Source organism: Rhinatrema bivittatum, chromosome 1, assembly GCF_901001135.1.
Source record: "Rhinatrema bivittatum chromosome 1, aRhiBiv1.1, whole genome shotgun sequence".
NCBI lineage: Eukaryota > Metazoa > Chordata > Amphibia > Gymnophiona > Rhinatrematidae > Rhinatrema > Rhinatrema bivittatum.
In genome coordinates, this window is record NC_042615.1 from 4,885,040 (window position 1) to 4,899,188 (window position 14,149).

Below are 14,149 nucleotides of genomic sequence, written 5' to 3' on the forward strand. Positions count from 1 at the left end.
TCCCAAAGTACGATTCACCCATTCAGTGGCAGGGGGCACACAAAGCTGGCACCGCACAGTGCAAGCTTTTATAATTTTACTGATAACAGAGGGGAAAAGGTTAAAGCATAAAGCAGGTTAGCACTTAAACAATTTTGTACAAAGAATATCACATCACATAAACTTTCTATGAATAGTGAATTATTAAACTTGAATTGTGGCTGCACTCTGTATAACTATAGCTTAATTTGTAAACATTGGATGCCCAGGAATTGGACACAATTCTTCTCTTAGTCAATTTATATCTGCAAACCAGAGAAACAAAACTGTAAGGTTGAGCAGTGACAGCCCCCTCAGGTTCAGAGCAGCTAGAGGTTTACTCAGGCAGGGCCCAGTGGAGATGAGAAGCCAAATCGGTATTGGCTATTGAGAGGAAGAAGTTAAGGAAATGGAGTTATTTGGCATGAAGAGGTCGCCACACTATTAATTCAAGGAAAGGTTCAACATCCCTAATGCAAGGCAGGGTCTGGAATGTATTTGAATTTCGATGTAGAAAGAGGAGCATAGCCCTGTCCAGGTCACAGGTACGGACAATGCTGGACTTTTTGCAGGATGGTCTAGACAAAAGTCTAGCATTGAACTCTCTGAAGGGGCAAGTAGCAGCAGCACTATCATGTTAAAGAGGTTGGCTCCCACCCAGGCACAGTAAACTCCTTGAGGGCAGTAAAGCACATGTGTCCTTGATTACGGGTAGTGCCAGCATGGATCTAAATTTGGTTCCGCGAAGGCACCCTTTGAATGTCTGACAAAAATGTCCTTGAAGGATCTGATGCTGAAGACAGAAGGGTCTCAGCTAGAAGGGTCTCGGAGCTCTAGGCACTGTCATTTCAAGAGCCCTGCTTGACATTCCATGCAGATGGGGTCATAATCTGCCTGGTACTTTCATTTTTACCTAAGGTGGTGTCAGCATTTTAGTGAACTCAGGAGATTTCTTTTCCAGGTTCAGAAAGGCGTTATGTGCAGACTCAAAAAAGAACTTGCACTTACTAGATGTTAGGAGAGTTCTGCTTCAATACCTCAAGGACACGAACAACTTTAGGAAGTTAGACAGACTGTTTGTCCTGTTTGAGGGCCAGAGGAAAGAACAGGCAGCATCTTAAGCATGCATCCAAAAACAGGCCAAGGAGGCAATAGGATCAGCCTATATAGGACATTCAAGTGAGAGTCCAGGCACCTTCAAGGGCAGAATATATATATCTGCAAAGCAGCAACATGGTCTTTGTTGCACTCATTCGTGAAATGACCGGACTTACAGACAAGGGAGGATATAAGTTTTGGCAAGAGAGTCCTAGAGGCCTTGTCCTACCTGGAACAGGTACTGCTCAGGCATGTCCCGCTTCTTTGGACTGGTCTGCAGGACGAAGAGGAAAGTAACATTTAATCTTACCAGTTAATTTCCTTTCCTTCAGTCCTGACAGACCAGTCCAGACAAGCACTCCAGAGATAATAAAGGAGGGGGCAAAGCAGAAGGTAAGGTAAGGGGGGAAGAGTTGGGATTTGTAGTCATGAATTTTTTTTATTGTTGTAGTTTGTGATTGGTGTGTCTCTTCCCTCCCTCTCCTGAGACACACACAAAAAAAGAAAGAGATCTTATGGGGAAGGAAGGGCAGGGCATCCTGTTCACAGTTTGATAGGGAACATTTACATTTCTTCTATTTTTCCGTATTTTTACTTGTGAGAGGCATAAGAAACAAAAAAAAAGAGCTAGGACAAGAGGCTACTGGAGGCCTATCCTGCTATCCCAGAATATAGTCTCAGTGACCTCAGAAGAGGAAGAAGTTCTCTGCCTCCACCTGCTGGCAAGTGAGGGTAAAACTACTTCTCTGAACTGGTCTGTCAGGACTCAAGGAAAGGAAATGAACTGGTAAAATGATAGCTAATGATATTGTGGTGATGCACCAGCTTGTGTCTTAGTCTGTGTGCAGGAATCCCTTTTTAAAAACCATAGGATCAGCGCATGATTGGGTAGAAATAAGGAAAAAGTGAAAGTATTTGAGCAGGGAAGTATATTTCCCAGAGCACCGTGTGATGAAGCACAACCCTATGTGGGGCAGAAAAGCCGGAATAATGTGAAGAAAAGCACAACCAACACTCGAGTTAGACACCAGGGGGTGCTAGAGAGGGCTAGAAGGACTACAACTCCCAAGCTCTTAGAGGCACAGCTTGACCCATGGGTGGGGGAGGAAACAGAGCAGCCAGCTGTGCGCCATAATAGTGAATCAGATTCACCTGAACCGATGGTAATTGAAGAGGAGGGTGGACCTGAATGGTGGAGCTGGCATAAGAAGGCCTGCTCTTCAGAGGACGAGGGAAGTCTCATGGAGGTGGATTCGTTGACAGAGGAGTCCTCGCAGTCAGCCATGGAAAGGGAGTGAGTGACATGGCTGGGGGAAGGGAAGATTTAAAACATTGAGAGAAATGTTCCTTGCTTTTGCTTGTTTTCCAGAGGGGGCTCTTACTAGATTTTGGTTTGGGAAGACCGCTGACTGCAGCACGACGTTGGGGAGAGTTGTGCAGTCCCCTAGCAGGGTGGCAACTGCTGGCTATAAAGCCTGAGCATTACTTTTGTGTTCTGGAGAACAGGAGATATTTTGGGAAAACCCAGCTGTTGGACTGGGGGGTGGTGTGAGTAGCAAAATAAATTTTCTGGAGCAATTCAAACTGTTTATATAACTTGTGTTTCTATGTTATTTTGGGGGAGCTTGGCTAGTTTTATTTACTAGCCCAGCTCAAAGAGGGGCCCCTAGCCAGGCTAAGGCAGTGGAAGTCCGTTTTGAAGCCTTGGACTTTACAAAGGGCAGCAGGACAGTGCAAAAAGGAGCCCAGAGGCAGAAGCGGCCTGGATCTGAAGGAGTGGTAGACCGGTACCGCAGCGGCGCAGATCATTCACAATTGCTGCCTTGTCTCTTGGGCAGACAGCCAAGCAGCACACATGAGTCAGGGAGGGGGTGGAATCGTTCGCACCTGTAAAAGAGACTCCCGGAGCAGTAGAAGGGGTGGCAGATGATGAAGAGGATGAGCTGAAGCACCTTTACTGGGCTCAGGTACCAAGATAAGTGAATTTTGGCCAGGCTTATTGTGCAAAAGGAAATTCTAAACTGCTGATTTTGAGAAAAGAGAAAGTTCTGCAGAAGTGTTTAAGGAAAACTTACAAGGGAGAGTGATGAAAAAGGAATTAGTGGGACTACCCCTTGTGTTGAATTTTTGGGAGTTTTTTTTACTGCTAAGAACTCCCCAAAGAGACGCTGAAGAATTAAGCAGGAAGAGGGCATTTGACTGCAGCCCGGTGAATGGTAGCCAGCTGCCTCTCTCAAGTGCCCAGAAGGAACATTTCCCCTTGATGAGTTAACAAGTGGTTTCTGGGAGCAATGCTATGTAAAGATCACAAGTGCTGTCTGGCTGTAACCTAACCAGTCTGAGAAGTCTCAAGGAGTTTTGGGGGGGGATTTTTTTATGGAAGCTGAGTATGGACTTTATTTATTTACTGAAAAATTGTTTGTTGCCCTGAAGATTAAACTTGCAATACTTTCTAGAAGGAGCGTGTGTGGAGCTTGAACATGAATAAGGATTTCCTGAAGAGTCTGGACGTCTGTTTAGAAGTAAGCGTGTGCAAACTAGCCAGCAGGTTAAACGCCCAGTCACTGATGCCTGCAGTGAAGATGGCCAGGACACAGAGCAAAGGCTAAGGCCGCTGTCCTGAGTAATGCCTGGGACCTCAGTACCACAGGAGACCATTACTGTGGGGAAAGTTGTTAGGGACGACATGGTAGAAGAGGCTGGAGGATCAGGGGGCACTGCAAGCGTGGGTCTAGGCCACAATAGCCCTGCAATCTCTCTGATTAGCCTGCACCAAGCCTAAATGCAGGGCACCTGCATGCCCCAAGGCACCCGCCTCGTTTCAGAAACTCATTAAAACTGAATGATGAGACAAGTCCACAACAGAAGATCGCTGTGGGCCTCACCTTAACTAAGAGCTTAATTGTCTCAAAGTTTAATAAGAAGAAAGTGTGCTGTACCACCGCAGTGTCACCTTGGGAGAAGCTGCCTGACTGTAAGTGTTCGTAAGCTCTGTGTATCAAGCGCTTATTCAATAAGAGGCCTAAAAAGGAAAGACATTTTACCAAACATAGTTAGATGCAGTTCAACATCACTAACTTGCAGAGTGCTCAGTGTGCATCTAGCACTGAGGCAGAATAAAACAGCTGAGCCCTGGAGGCTGCTGAGAGTGAGAAGGAAAGCTGAACAAAGCACGGAGACAAAGGCAGCTACAGGTGTGGTCTAGTGCGCGTCCTAATAAGCAAAAAGTGTGAGCTTTTGGGTTATTTTGATTATTTTTCTTACATGTGACCTGTGATGGTATCAATGAACCTAATTACAATTCAGTGGCATGCAATCTTTCATCCAATGGGTCATGAGAACTGGATTGTGCGTCGTCAGGCATGATGTGAATGGACATGCTCTGTTTTCTGTTTCCTGGCTCAGGGTGTCATCTTATCTTGACTGTCACCCCTAAAAGCAGGACCTTACACTTAGTGAGAGAGCTCCATTCTCAGACAAAGGATCTGAGCTAAGCCTGTGAGTACGTCTCTCTCTGAGACCCTTACAGAAAGGTCTGTACTTTTACCCTGCGCTCACCGTCACAGCTGTAATAATATAAAGACTTTTAACTCCATTTCATCCTCAAGGCATGCAGCGAGGGCAGGAAACGTGTCCTGCCAGCATGCAGGAAAGCACCATGCATACCTAAAAGATCCTCCTCGCCAGTCCCAGGGAATATCATAACCCCATCAGATGGAAACTGGGGGCCCCAGCACAGCAGCTCCGGGAGGGAAGACCTGACATCCGTACGATGCCCTGGAGAAGACTTCTTTCAGCTCTTGGGCAGGTGAGCATTCCCTAAATCTCTGGGGCATCTGGAAGTGTGTGTGGTAATAATATAAACTATCAGGGATTAAAAATACAATTCCCACTCAGCCACCTTCATGAGCTGGGGACCTTTGTCCTGCAGGGGTGAGGGCATAAGACGAGTTATCTGTGAGTGACCGGTGCACACGATGAAGCTCCTGCCACCTTCATGAGCTGGGGACCTTTGTCCTGCAGGGCTGGGGGCAGTAAGACGAGTTATCTGTGAGTGACCGGTGCACACTATGAAGGTTCGCTGCCACCTTCATGAGCTGGGGACCTTTGTCCTGCAGGGCTGAGGGCAGTAAGACGAGTTATCTGTGAGTGACCGGTGCACACTATGAAGCTTCCTGCCACCTTCATGAGCTGGGGACCTTTGTCCTGCAGGGCTGAGGGCATAAGACGAGTTATCTGTGAGTGACCGGTGCACACTATGAAGGTTCGCTGCCACCTTCATGAGCTGGGGACCTTTGTCCTGCAGGGCTGAGGCCAGTAAGATGATTTATCTGTGAGTGACCGGTGCACACTATGAAGCTCCTGCCACCTTCATGAGCTGGGGACCTTTGTCCTGCAGGGCTGAGGGCAGTAAGATGATTTATCTGTGAGTGACTGGTGCACACTATGAAGCTCCTGCCACCTTCATGAGCTGGGGACCTTTGTCCTGCAGGGCTGAGGGCAGTAAGACGAGTTATCTGTGAGTGACCGGTGCACACTATGAAGCTTTGCTGCCAGTTTACGCTGATGTATTTTTAGAGCAGCAGACGAGCAAAGCTAATAAGTGTGATTGATGTTAACTCGTGTGTGGTAGGAGGTGCTGGTAACGGGAGCAGGAACATTACTGGTTTAATGGACTGCTCTTACAGTATCTCTGTCGCTGAACAAATGTTTACAGGCCGCCAGGGTCTGCCTAAGTCCCCGGGCGCCCATTTTCCAATTAATTTTGCATTGTCTAGGCTGTGTGCAGTTTTCGCACTGTCTTTGTATTACCCTAAAGGGCTTCAGCGCAGGTATTTAGAGCTTCAGAAACAGCTGTCCTTGCTCCATTACCCGCACTAAGTGACAGGGGTAATAAATTATGCTTCAGTCTCTGAAGAAGAGCCCCCTCCATGTAGGCAGGGGGGCGCAGACTTGAAGCAGAAGGATGCCAGGTTGCACCGCCATGCCCACCTGCGTCTCAGCTGCTCACTGCCAGCCTTTTCACCTTTTCCATGCCATAAGTTGGCAGAGGACCAAGGGAAGGAGAGGTTCTTAAATAAGGAAGCTGGGGAAGGTCTTGAACAGTGCCAGGGATGCCGAGTTACTGGGCCCAAGGAGAAGTGGGGATGTGGATTGGTGAATGTGAGCAGCGTATTTCCACATTGTAGTTACTCTACATTTCAAAATGCAACCCGGGTGTGGCAGCAGCGACTGCAGATCATGGACAGGGAAGATGCCCGGGGGGGGGGGGAGGTTTATAAACAAAGTGCTGGAAGCGCGGGCTTGTGTTTATCTGCACTATTGTGAAAAGCAGGCATTAAACAAAGCAAGAACACTTTGGAAGCAAACGCTGACTGTGTGAGTAAGCCAGCTCTGTATGCAGGGAGCACAACCCTTAGCTTGTCTTGCACTCTCCTGAGGAAGGGAGCAAAGCTCTCAAAAGCTCCTTGCAAATGTGTGCAATTAGTCCAATAAGAGCGTCTCCCCTTCAGCTTGTTTGCTGGGCTTTCTCTCTGTGTATCAGCCGCACACTTTATCTAAACCCCAGTAACCGAGTCGTGCAAACGGCAGGATTTCCTGTGGGCAGGCGAGTGCTTGGGAAAGAGGCCACGCGGGGGCTCTCATGCTTCTTGTTCAGGGCATGAGAGCAGCACCCTGAGCTCCCGCAGTGCTGCCTGCTGCAGGAATGGCGAGGGGAGGCGTGGGGATCTCCGTCACTGGAGCAGGACTACACAGGGGGTCCTCACCCATCTTGTTTTGATTTCCACTTCCCCCTTGTCATGAAATGATTCCTTGCCTCATGTTTTCACCTCTCAAAATATTTTCAGAATATGAAGGGAAGTAAACAGGGTACAAGTGACTTCTCCCTGTGCAGCAGCCCCTAAAATTCCCCACTCCTCATAAGAACATGCATTACTGGGTCAGACCAAGGGTCCATCAAGCCCAGCATCCTGTTTCCAACAGAGGCCAAAACAGGTCATAAGAACCTGGCAATTACCCAAACACTAAGAAGATCCCATGCTACTGATGCAATTAATAGCAGTGGCTAGTCTTCCCTCATACGGGAGCTGTTCCATCCCCTTTATCATTTTGGTCGCCCTTCTCTGTACCTTCTCATCGCAATTATATCTTTCTCAGCAGAGGGCCAGCGAGGCATCCTCTGCCATTTCTTGTCACATTTTGTTATGCTCACACTTGTTGAGGTCCACATTCAAAAGCATTTAGCCAGATAACTGAGAAGTTAATTATACGGCTAAGTGAAGATAAACTAGGGGCGTTCCTGAAGTTTAACTGGGAGGAGCTGAGTAATCCAGACAATTTATTCTGTATTCAGCAGTGAAACCAGGGTTCAAATCCCACTGCCGCTCCTTGTGACCTTGAGCAAGTCACTTTATCCTCCACTGCCTCAGGTACAAACTTAGGGGCTCATTTATTAAGCATTTTCTCCATGGACATAGAATGGGAGAAAACATTTAGTAAATGAATCCCTTAGAGATTGTGAACCCTCTGGGGACAGGGAAATACCCTCAGTCTCTGAATGTAATCTGCTTGGAAGTGAGTGAAAGGCAGAATAGAAATCAATCAAATAAATAATAAATTAAATCTGGCTAGTCAGCCCATAGGTCCTTATTCAGCTGCTGTGTGGCTCGGCCAGGTATATTCAGTATACAGCCCTGGTTAGCTGGATAAGTTTATCCAGCTAACTAGCCGAGCCGCACAGCAGCTGAATAAGGACCTGATAAGTAAGTAGCAAAAATAGCAAGAACAGTAACAATCAACATCTAACACATTTGTTCCTTTTGCATGTCAGACTTCAAAACGAGAGCAAGATGCACCAGCTATTCCTCCCTGCCTGAGCAGGAAGTGCACATGTGTTATCACCTGAAGAGGTGCTGGAAGGGTCCTGGACCTCCACCAAGATCAGGCGTTTACATCTAGTACGGCCGTGCACAGCTATCAGCTAGCAAGCCATGAGCTACATGCATCTTCTTGTAGAGGGGGCATGAAAAGGGGATGCTGCCAGGAATAGAGGAGAAAGCACAGAGGTTTTCAGAGTGACTGCATTTCACTAGCAAATAAAGGCCCTGCTCCAGGTACAGATTCTTCTCAGCCCTTCTTAAATCTCTGCTCTCATTTACAACAAGAGACAAATCTAGTCACCTGCAGGCAAACCAGTGCTGGCACACCTCCCACATCTCTTACAAACTGCAAACCACAGCTGGGTTTCCTGTGTCTGAAGATTGATCACTGTTTCCTCATTCTCCCCTTAACCTGCTTTTCTGTCGCTGTCCTCCATCACTGCCTCTCTTGACTGCCAGGGAGTGAGTCTGGGGGCAAGAGGATGCTCATGGGATGTTGTGTCCAGTGGCTCCTGAATTCTCTCCAGACTGACTGGCTCTTTATCTGCATTTTCCATGACAAGCCCTTTGCCCAAAATCCAGCTGCCTGGATATTAAACATCTGTGTACTCTTGAGGATATCACTCTGTCAGTAAAAAAAAATGTAAAAGAAAGCTTCAAGAGCAAAATAGCACAAATCAAAAAGGAGAGAGGAAATGTATTGCACAGCAGTCTTCAAAGTGCCAGCAGCAATAATTACATATCTAGGCTGCTAGTGGCCCTGTTTGCATCTGTCCTGCAGTAATGAGCACAACTGGCCAGGGTTAGTGGAGAGCAGAGGATGATCTTCCCAGAAGAATTTAATTATACCGCATGACTAACCACAGACTAGAAATATAAAGATGTTGACAAAAGCTGAGCTGGAAACTCCAAGAAGCCAATCCACCACACACGAGTGACCCTTGGTGATACAACTCTAATCCTCAGCTCCCCAGTCCATAGAACAGAACATAACAACATAAGATATGCCATACTGGGTCAGACCAAGGGTCCAACAGTGACCAATCCAAGTTACAAGTAGCTGGCAAGTACCTAAACATTAGATAAATCAAATCCTACTATTACTTATTAATTACTATAATTTATGGATTTTTCCTCTAGGAACTTATCCAAACTTTTTTTAAACCCAGTTACACTAACTGCTGTAATCACATCCTCTGGCAATGAATTCCAGAGTTTAACCATGTGCTGAGTGAAAATAATTTTTCTATAGCCTTTCCTCATAGGGGAGCTATTCCATGCCCCTTATCATTTTGGTCGCCCTTCTCTGCACTTTCTCCAGTGCAACTATATCCTTTCTGAGATGCAGTGACCAGAATTGTACACAGTACTCAAGGTGCAGTCTCACCATGGAGTGATACAGAGGCATTATGACATTTTCTGTTTTATTCACCATTCCCTTCCAAATAATTCCTAACATGGTTTGCTTTTTTGATTGCCAAAGCACACTGAACTGACGATTTCAATGACACCTAGATCTTTTTCCTGGGTGGTAACTCCTAATATGGAACCTAACATTGTGTAACTGTAGCATAGGTCATTTTTCCCTATATGAATCACCTTGCACTTGTCCACATAAGAACATGCCATACTGGGTCAGACCAAGGGTCCATCAAGCCCAGCATCCTGTTTCCAACAGTGACCAATCCAGGCCATAAGAACCTGGGAAGTACCCAAAAACTAAGTCTATTCCATGTTACCGTTGTTAGTAATAGCAGTGGCTATTTTCTAAGTCAACTTAATTAATAGCAGGTAATGGACTTCTCCCTCAAGAACTTATCCAATCCTTTTTTAAACACAGCTATACTAACTGCACTAACCACATCCTCTGACAACAAATTCCAGAGTTTAATTGTGCGTTGATGCCCAATTTTCCAGTTTCGCAAGGTCATCCTGCAATTAATCACAATCTGCTTGAGATTTAACTACTCTGCATAATTTACTGTGATCAAATTTGTAGATTACCTCACACTAGCCATCATACTAGACTCCCAGCTCCCTTCCATACCCTAGGTGCTAGAATCACCTATGTTTATTTCACAACTCTATCCCCTCCTGGAAGACACAGCCTTCAAAACTCCTACTTGGGCCTTCAAATCTCTTGCCTGGACTGCCTCAACCACCCATTGCAATTCATACAGAACTTTGCAGCCTGCTTGATTATGAAAGCAAACAGAAGAGATCAGTGATCAATAGCTCTAATCCTGAAAACCCTACACTGGCTCTGTTATGCTGGTGGACTCTTGGTACGTGAGGCTGGTGGAAGGCAGAGGCCCAGCTGGAGCTTCACCACTATCAGCCCATGTTCTCCTTAGGTTGAGCCCTTGGGAAGCGGGACTTAGGTGGGGCCTCTACGTAGATGGAAGTCCAGGTGGAAGAAGCATAGTAGGCAGAATGCCGAAGGGTTAGAGGCAGGCAGTGAAGCTCTTGGTCAAGATCCAGGCAAAGGTCAAGGTAGGCAGCAAAGCTCATGGGCAAGGTCCAGGCAAAGGTTGAGGCAGGCGGCGAAGCTTGTGATCAAGGTCCATAAGAACATAAGAATTTGCCATACTTGGTCAAACCAAGGGTTAATCAAGCATAGCATCCTGTTTCCAACAGTGGCCAATCCAGGCTACAAGTACCTGGCAAGTACCCAAACACTAAGTAGATCCCATGCTACTGATGCCAGTAATAGCAGTGGCTATTCCCTAAGGGGTGGATTATAAGAGCCCTGCTCGCCTAAATCCGCCCAAATCCGGGCGGATTTAGGTGAGCAGGGCCCTGCGCGCCGGTGAGCCTATTTTACATAGGCCTACCGGCGCGCGCAGAGCCCCGGGACTCGCGTAAGTCCCGGGGTTTTCTGAGGGGGGCGTGTCGGTGGCGTGTTGGGAGGCGGGCCCGAACCGCGCGGCGTTTTCGGGGCGTGTCGGGAGCGTTCCGGGGGCGGGCCCGGGGGCATGGCCGCGCCCTCCGGACCCGCCCCCAGGTTGCGTCCCGGCGCGCTAGCGGCCCGCTGGCACGCGGGGATTTACGCCTCCTGGAGGGAGGCGTAAATCCCCCGACAAAGGTAAGGGGGGGGGTTTAGACAGGGGCGGATGGGTTAGGGAGGAGAAGGTGAGGGGAGGGCAAAAGAAAGTTCCCTCCGAGGCCGCTCTGATTTCGGAGAGGCCTCGGAGGGAACGGGGGTAGGCTGCGCGGCTTGGCGCGCGCCGGCTATACGGAATTGATAGCCTTGCGCACGCCGATCCAGGATTTTAGCGGATACGCGCGTATCTACTAAAATCCCGCGTACTTTTGCTTGCGCCTGATGGGCGGTTTGAAAATCTACCCCTAAGTCAACATGATTAATAGCAGTTACATAGAATCATATATGTAACTGCTATTAATCATATTGACTTAGGGAACAGCCACTGCTATTACTAGCATCAGTAAATAACTGATTCACATCTTCCAGTTCTAGACCTCACATGATTTTAAACACCTCTATCATATCTCCCTCAGCCATCAGCAATGGTGTGAAGTGTGGCATTTTAGAGAAATGGTCAACTACCACCGAGATGATATTATTGCCGTTAGAGAGAGATAAATCCACGACAAAGTCGGTAGAGATGGGCATCCAAGGTTCATTGGGGGCTGGCAAAACCTTTAACAGCCCACAAGGTTGTCCAGCCAATGGTTTCTGCCTTGTGCAGACAAGACAAGAGTCCACATAAGCCTGAACATCCTTCTGCATTTCAGGCCACCAGTAGAAATGATGGAGCAATCTACACATTAACAGCTCGATACTGTAAGGTGCGGTTGGAGATTAACTCGCTGTGGGCGCACAATTGGGACGCGTAAGGCGATCCTGCGATACAGTCTCCAGTTTCACGCGTCCTTAGCGCTTCTTGAAACCGACCCGTAACCTTTTCCGCACGCAGCATGTATATGATATGTAAATGAACTAATTAGCTATTCCCCTCCGATACTGTGACGCGCGCTCCGATTATCTCCTTTGTAACCCGCTATTTTGCTGCGTCCTTAACCTGTTAGTTTACCGCCTACCCTCTACCTGGTGCTAGTGTGGTGTTCGAAAAGCTACGTACTGGACTGCACCATGGACAACCTCCATATATACTAACATTTGCAGCGTAAAGTTGTTATATATATATCTATATCCCCCCATCTCCACGTGGGCGGGCGGGTGGGCGCGCGTTTGATCCAGGCGGCGGCGGGAGCCGGCGGGCGGGTGGGTGCGCGTTTGATCCAGGCGGCGGCGGGAACCGGCGGGCGGGTGGGCGCGCGTTTGATCCAGGCGGCGGCGGGAGCCGGAGGGCGTGCATGCATCCAGGCGGAGGGAGCCGGCGGCGAAAGCGGCCTCCGGCAGCCCCCGCCGGCAGTGAATGAATGCACGCCTGTGTACGCCCGTGCGATTTCGGCGCTCAAGGCAGTGCATTAGCGAACGTCACATGCTGTGACGTCAAGCGTCGTGACGTTGAGCGCCGAAATCGCACGGGTGTACACAGGCGTGCATTCATTCACTGCCGGTGGGGGCTACCGGAGGCCGCTTTCGCCGCCGGCTCCCTCCGCCTGGATGAATGCACGCCCGCCGGCTCCCGCTGCCGCCTGGATCAAACTCACGCCCACCCTCCCGCCGGCTCTCGCCGCCGCCTGGATCAAACACGGGCACCCGCCTGCCGGCTCCTGCCGCCGCCGCCTGGATGAACGGGCGCCCACCCTCCCGCCACCGCCTCGATGCCCGCCCGCCCATGTGGAAATGGGGGATTCGGAAAGTGACAAGGTGTATATGTGTATATATATATAACACTTTATTCCCTTTTTGTTTTAATTTTCGCCCTGCGCCTTGCTTCGGGAGGGGGGGAACCATCCACTTCCTGGTACCAGCGCACCCAGGATACTGTATAGGCACTGTATTAAGCGCCTATACAGTAAAATGGGTTGCGTGGGCCTAACGCTTCGCAGACGCGGCTTGCATTTGCAAGTAATTTACATAGAGTATCGAGTGGTATGTGAAGAGAACTGTGCGTGCGGGGAACGAGGGTGCGCCCGGCACTGCCGCACTCTTTCTACCGCGGCCTTAGAGTATCGACCTGTAAGGAATGTAGAAAGAAGGCAAAATGATCACCGGCATGGTTAAAAGGGGAGGTGAAAGAAGCTATTTTAGCCAAAAGATCTTCATTCAAAAATTGGAAGAAGGATCCAACAGAAGAAAATAGGGTAAAGCATAAACATTGGCAAGTTAAATGTAAGACATTGATAAGCCAGAATAAGAGAGAATTTGAAAATAAGTTGGCCGTAGAGGCAAAAACTCACAGTAAAAGCTTTTTAAAATATATCCGAAGCAGAAAGCCTATGAGGAAGTCAGTTGGATCGTTAGATGATAAAGGGGTTAAATGGGCAATTAGAGAAGATAAGGCCATCGTGGAAAGATTAAATGATTTTTTTGCTTTAGTGTTTACTGTAGAGGATGTTGGAGACATACCCGTATAGGAGAAGGTTTTCATGGGTAATGATTCAGATGGACTTAACCAAATCACGGTGAACCTAGAAGATGTGGTAGGCTTGATTGACAAACTGAAGAGTAGTAAATCACCTGGATTGGATGGTATACACCCCAGGGTTCTGAAGGAACTAAAAAAATGAAATTTCAGACCTATTCGTAAAAATTTGTAACCTATCATTAAAATCATCCATTGTACCTGAAGATTGGAGGGTGGCTAATGTAACCCCAATATTTAAAAAGGGCTCCAGGGGCGATCCGGGAAACTACAGACCAGTTAGCCTGACTTCAATGCCAGGAAAAATAGTGGAAAATGTTTAAAATATCAAAATCACAGAATATATAGAAAGACATGGCTTTACCCAAGGCTCCTGCCTCACAAATCTGCTTCACTTTTTTGAAGGATTTAATGAATATGTAGATAAAGGTGAACTGGTAGATGTAGTATATTTGGATTTTCAGAAGGCGTTTGACAAAGTTCCTCATGAGAGGCTTCTAGGAAATGTAAAAAATCATGGGATAGGTGGCGATGTCCTTTCGTGGATTACAAACTGGCTAAAAGACAGGAAACAGAGAGTACGATTAAATGGACAATTTTTTCTCAGTGGAAGGGAGTGGGCTGTGGAGTGCCTCA

At 47.8% G+C, this 14,149-nt stretch overlaps 1 protein-coding gene and 1 long non-coding RNA gene across 3 annotated transcripts in view; one reads left to right on the forward strand and one right to left on the reverse strand.

Annotated features, from left to right (window-relative positions):
* LOC115074355 (bifunctional heparan sulfate N-deacetylase/N-sulfotransferase 3-like) overlaps positions 1-14,149 on the reverse strand; it is a 416,141-nt gene that overhangs the window by 161,588 nt on the left and 240,404 nt on the right. The window lies entirely within an intron of this gene.
* LOC115075153 overlaps positions 2,284-14,149 on the forward strand; it is an 87,575-nt gene continuing 75,709 nt past the window's right edge. The window contains exon 1 of the long non-coding RNA XR_003852496.1: positions 2,284-2,410. This is a non-coding gene — a long non-coding RNA (uncharacterized LOC115075153). The remainder of the gene's footprint in view (positions 2,411-14,149) is intronic.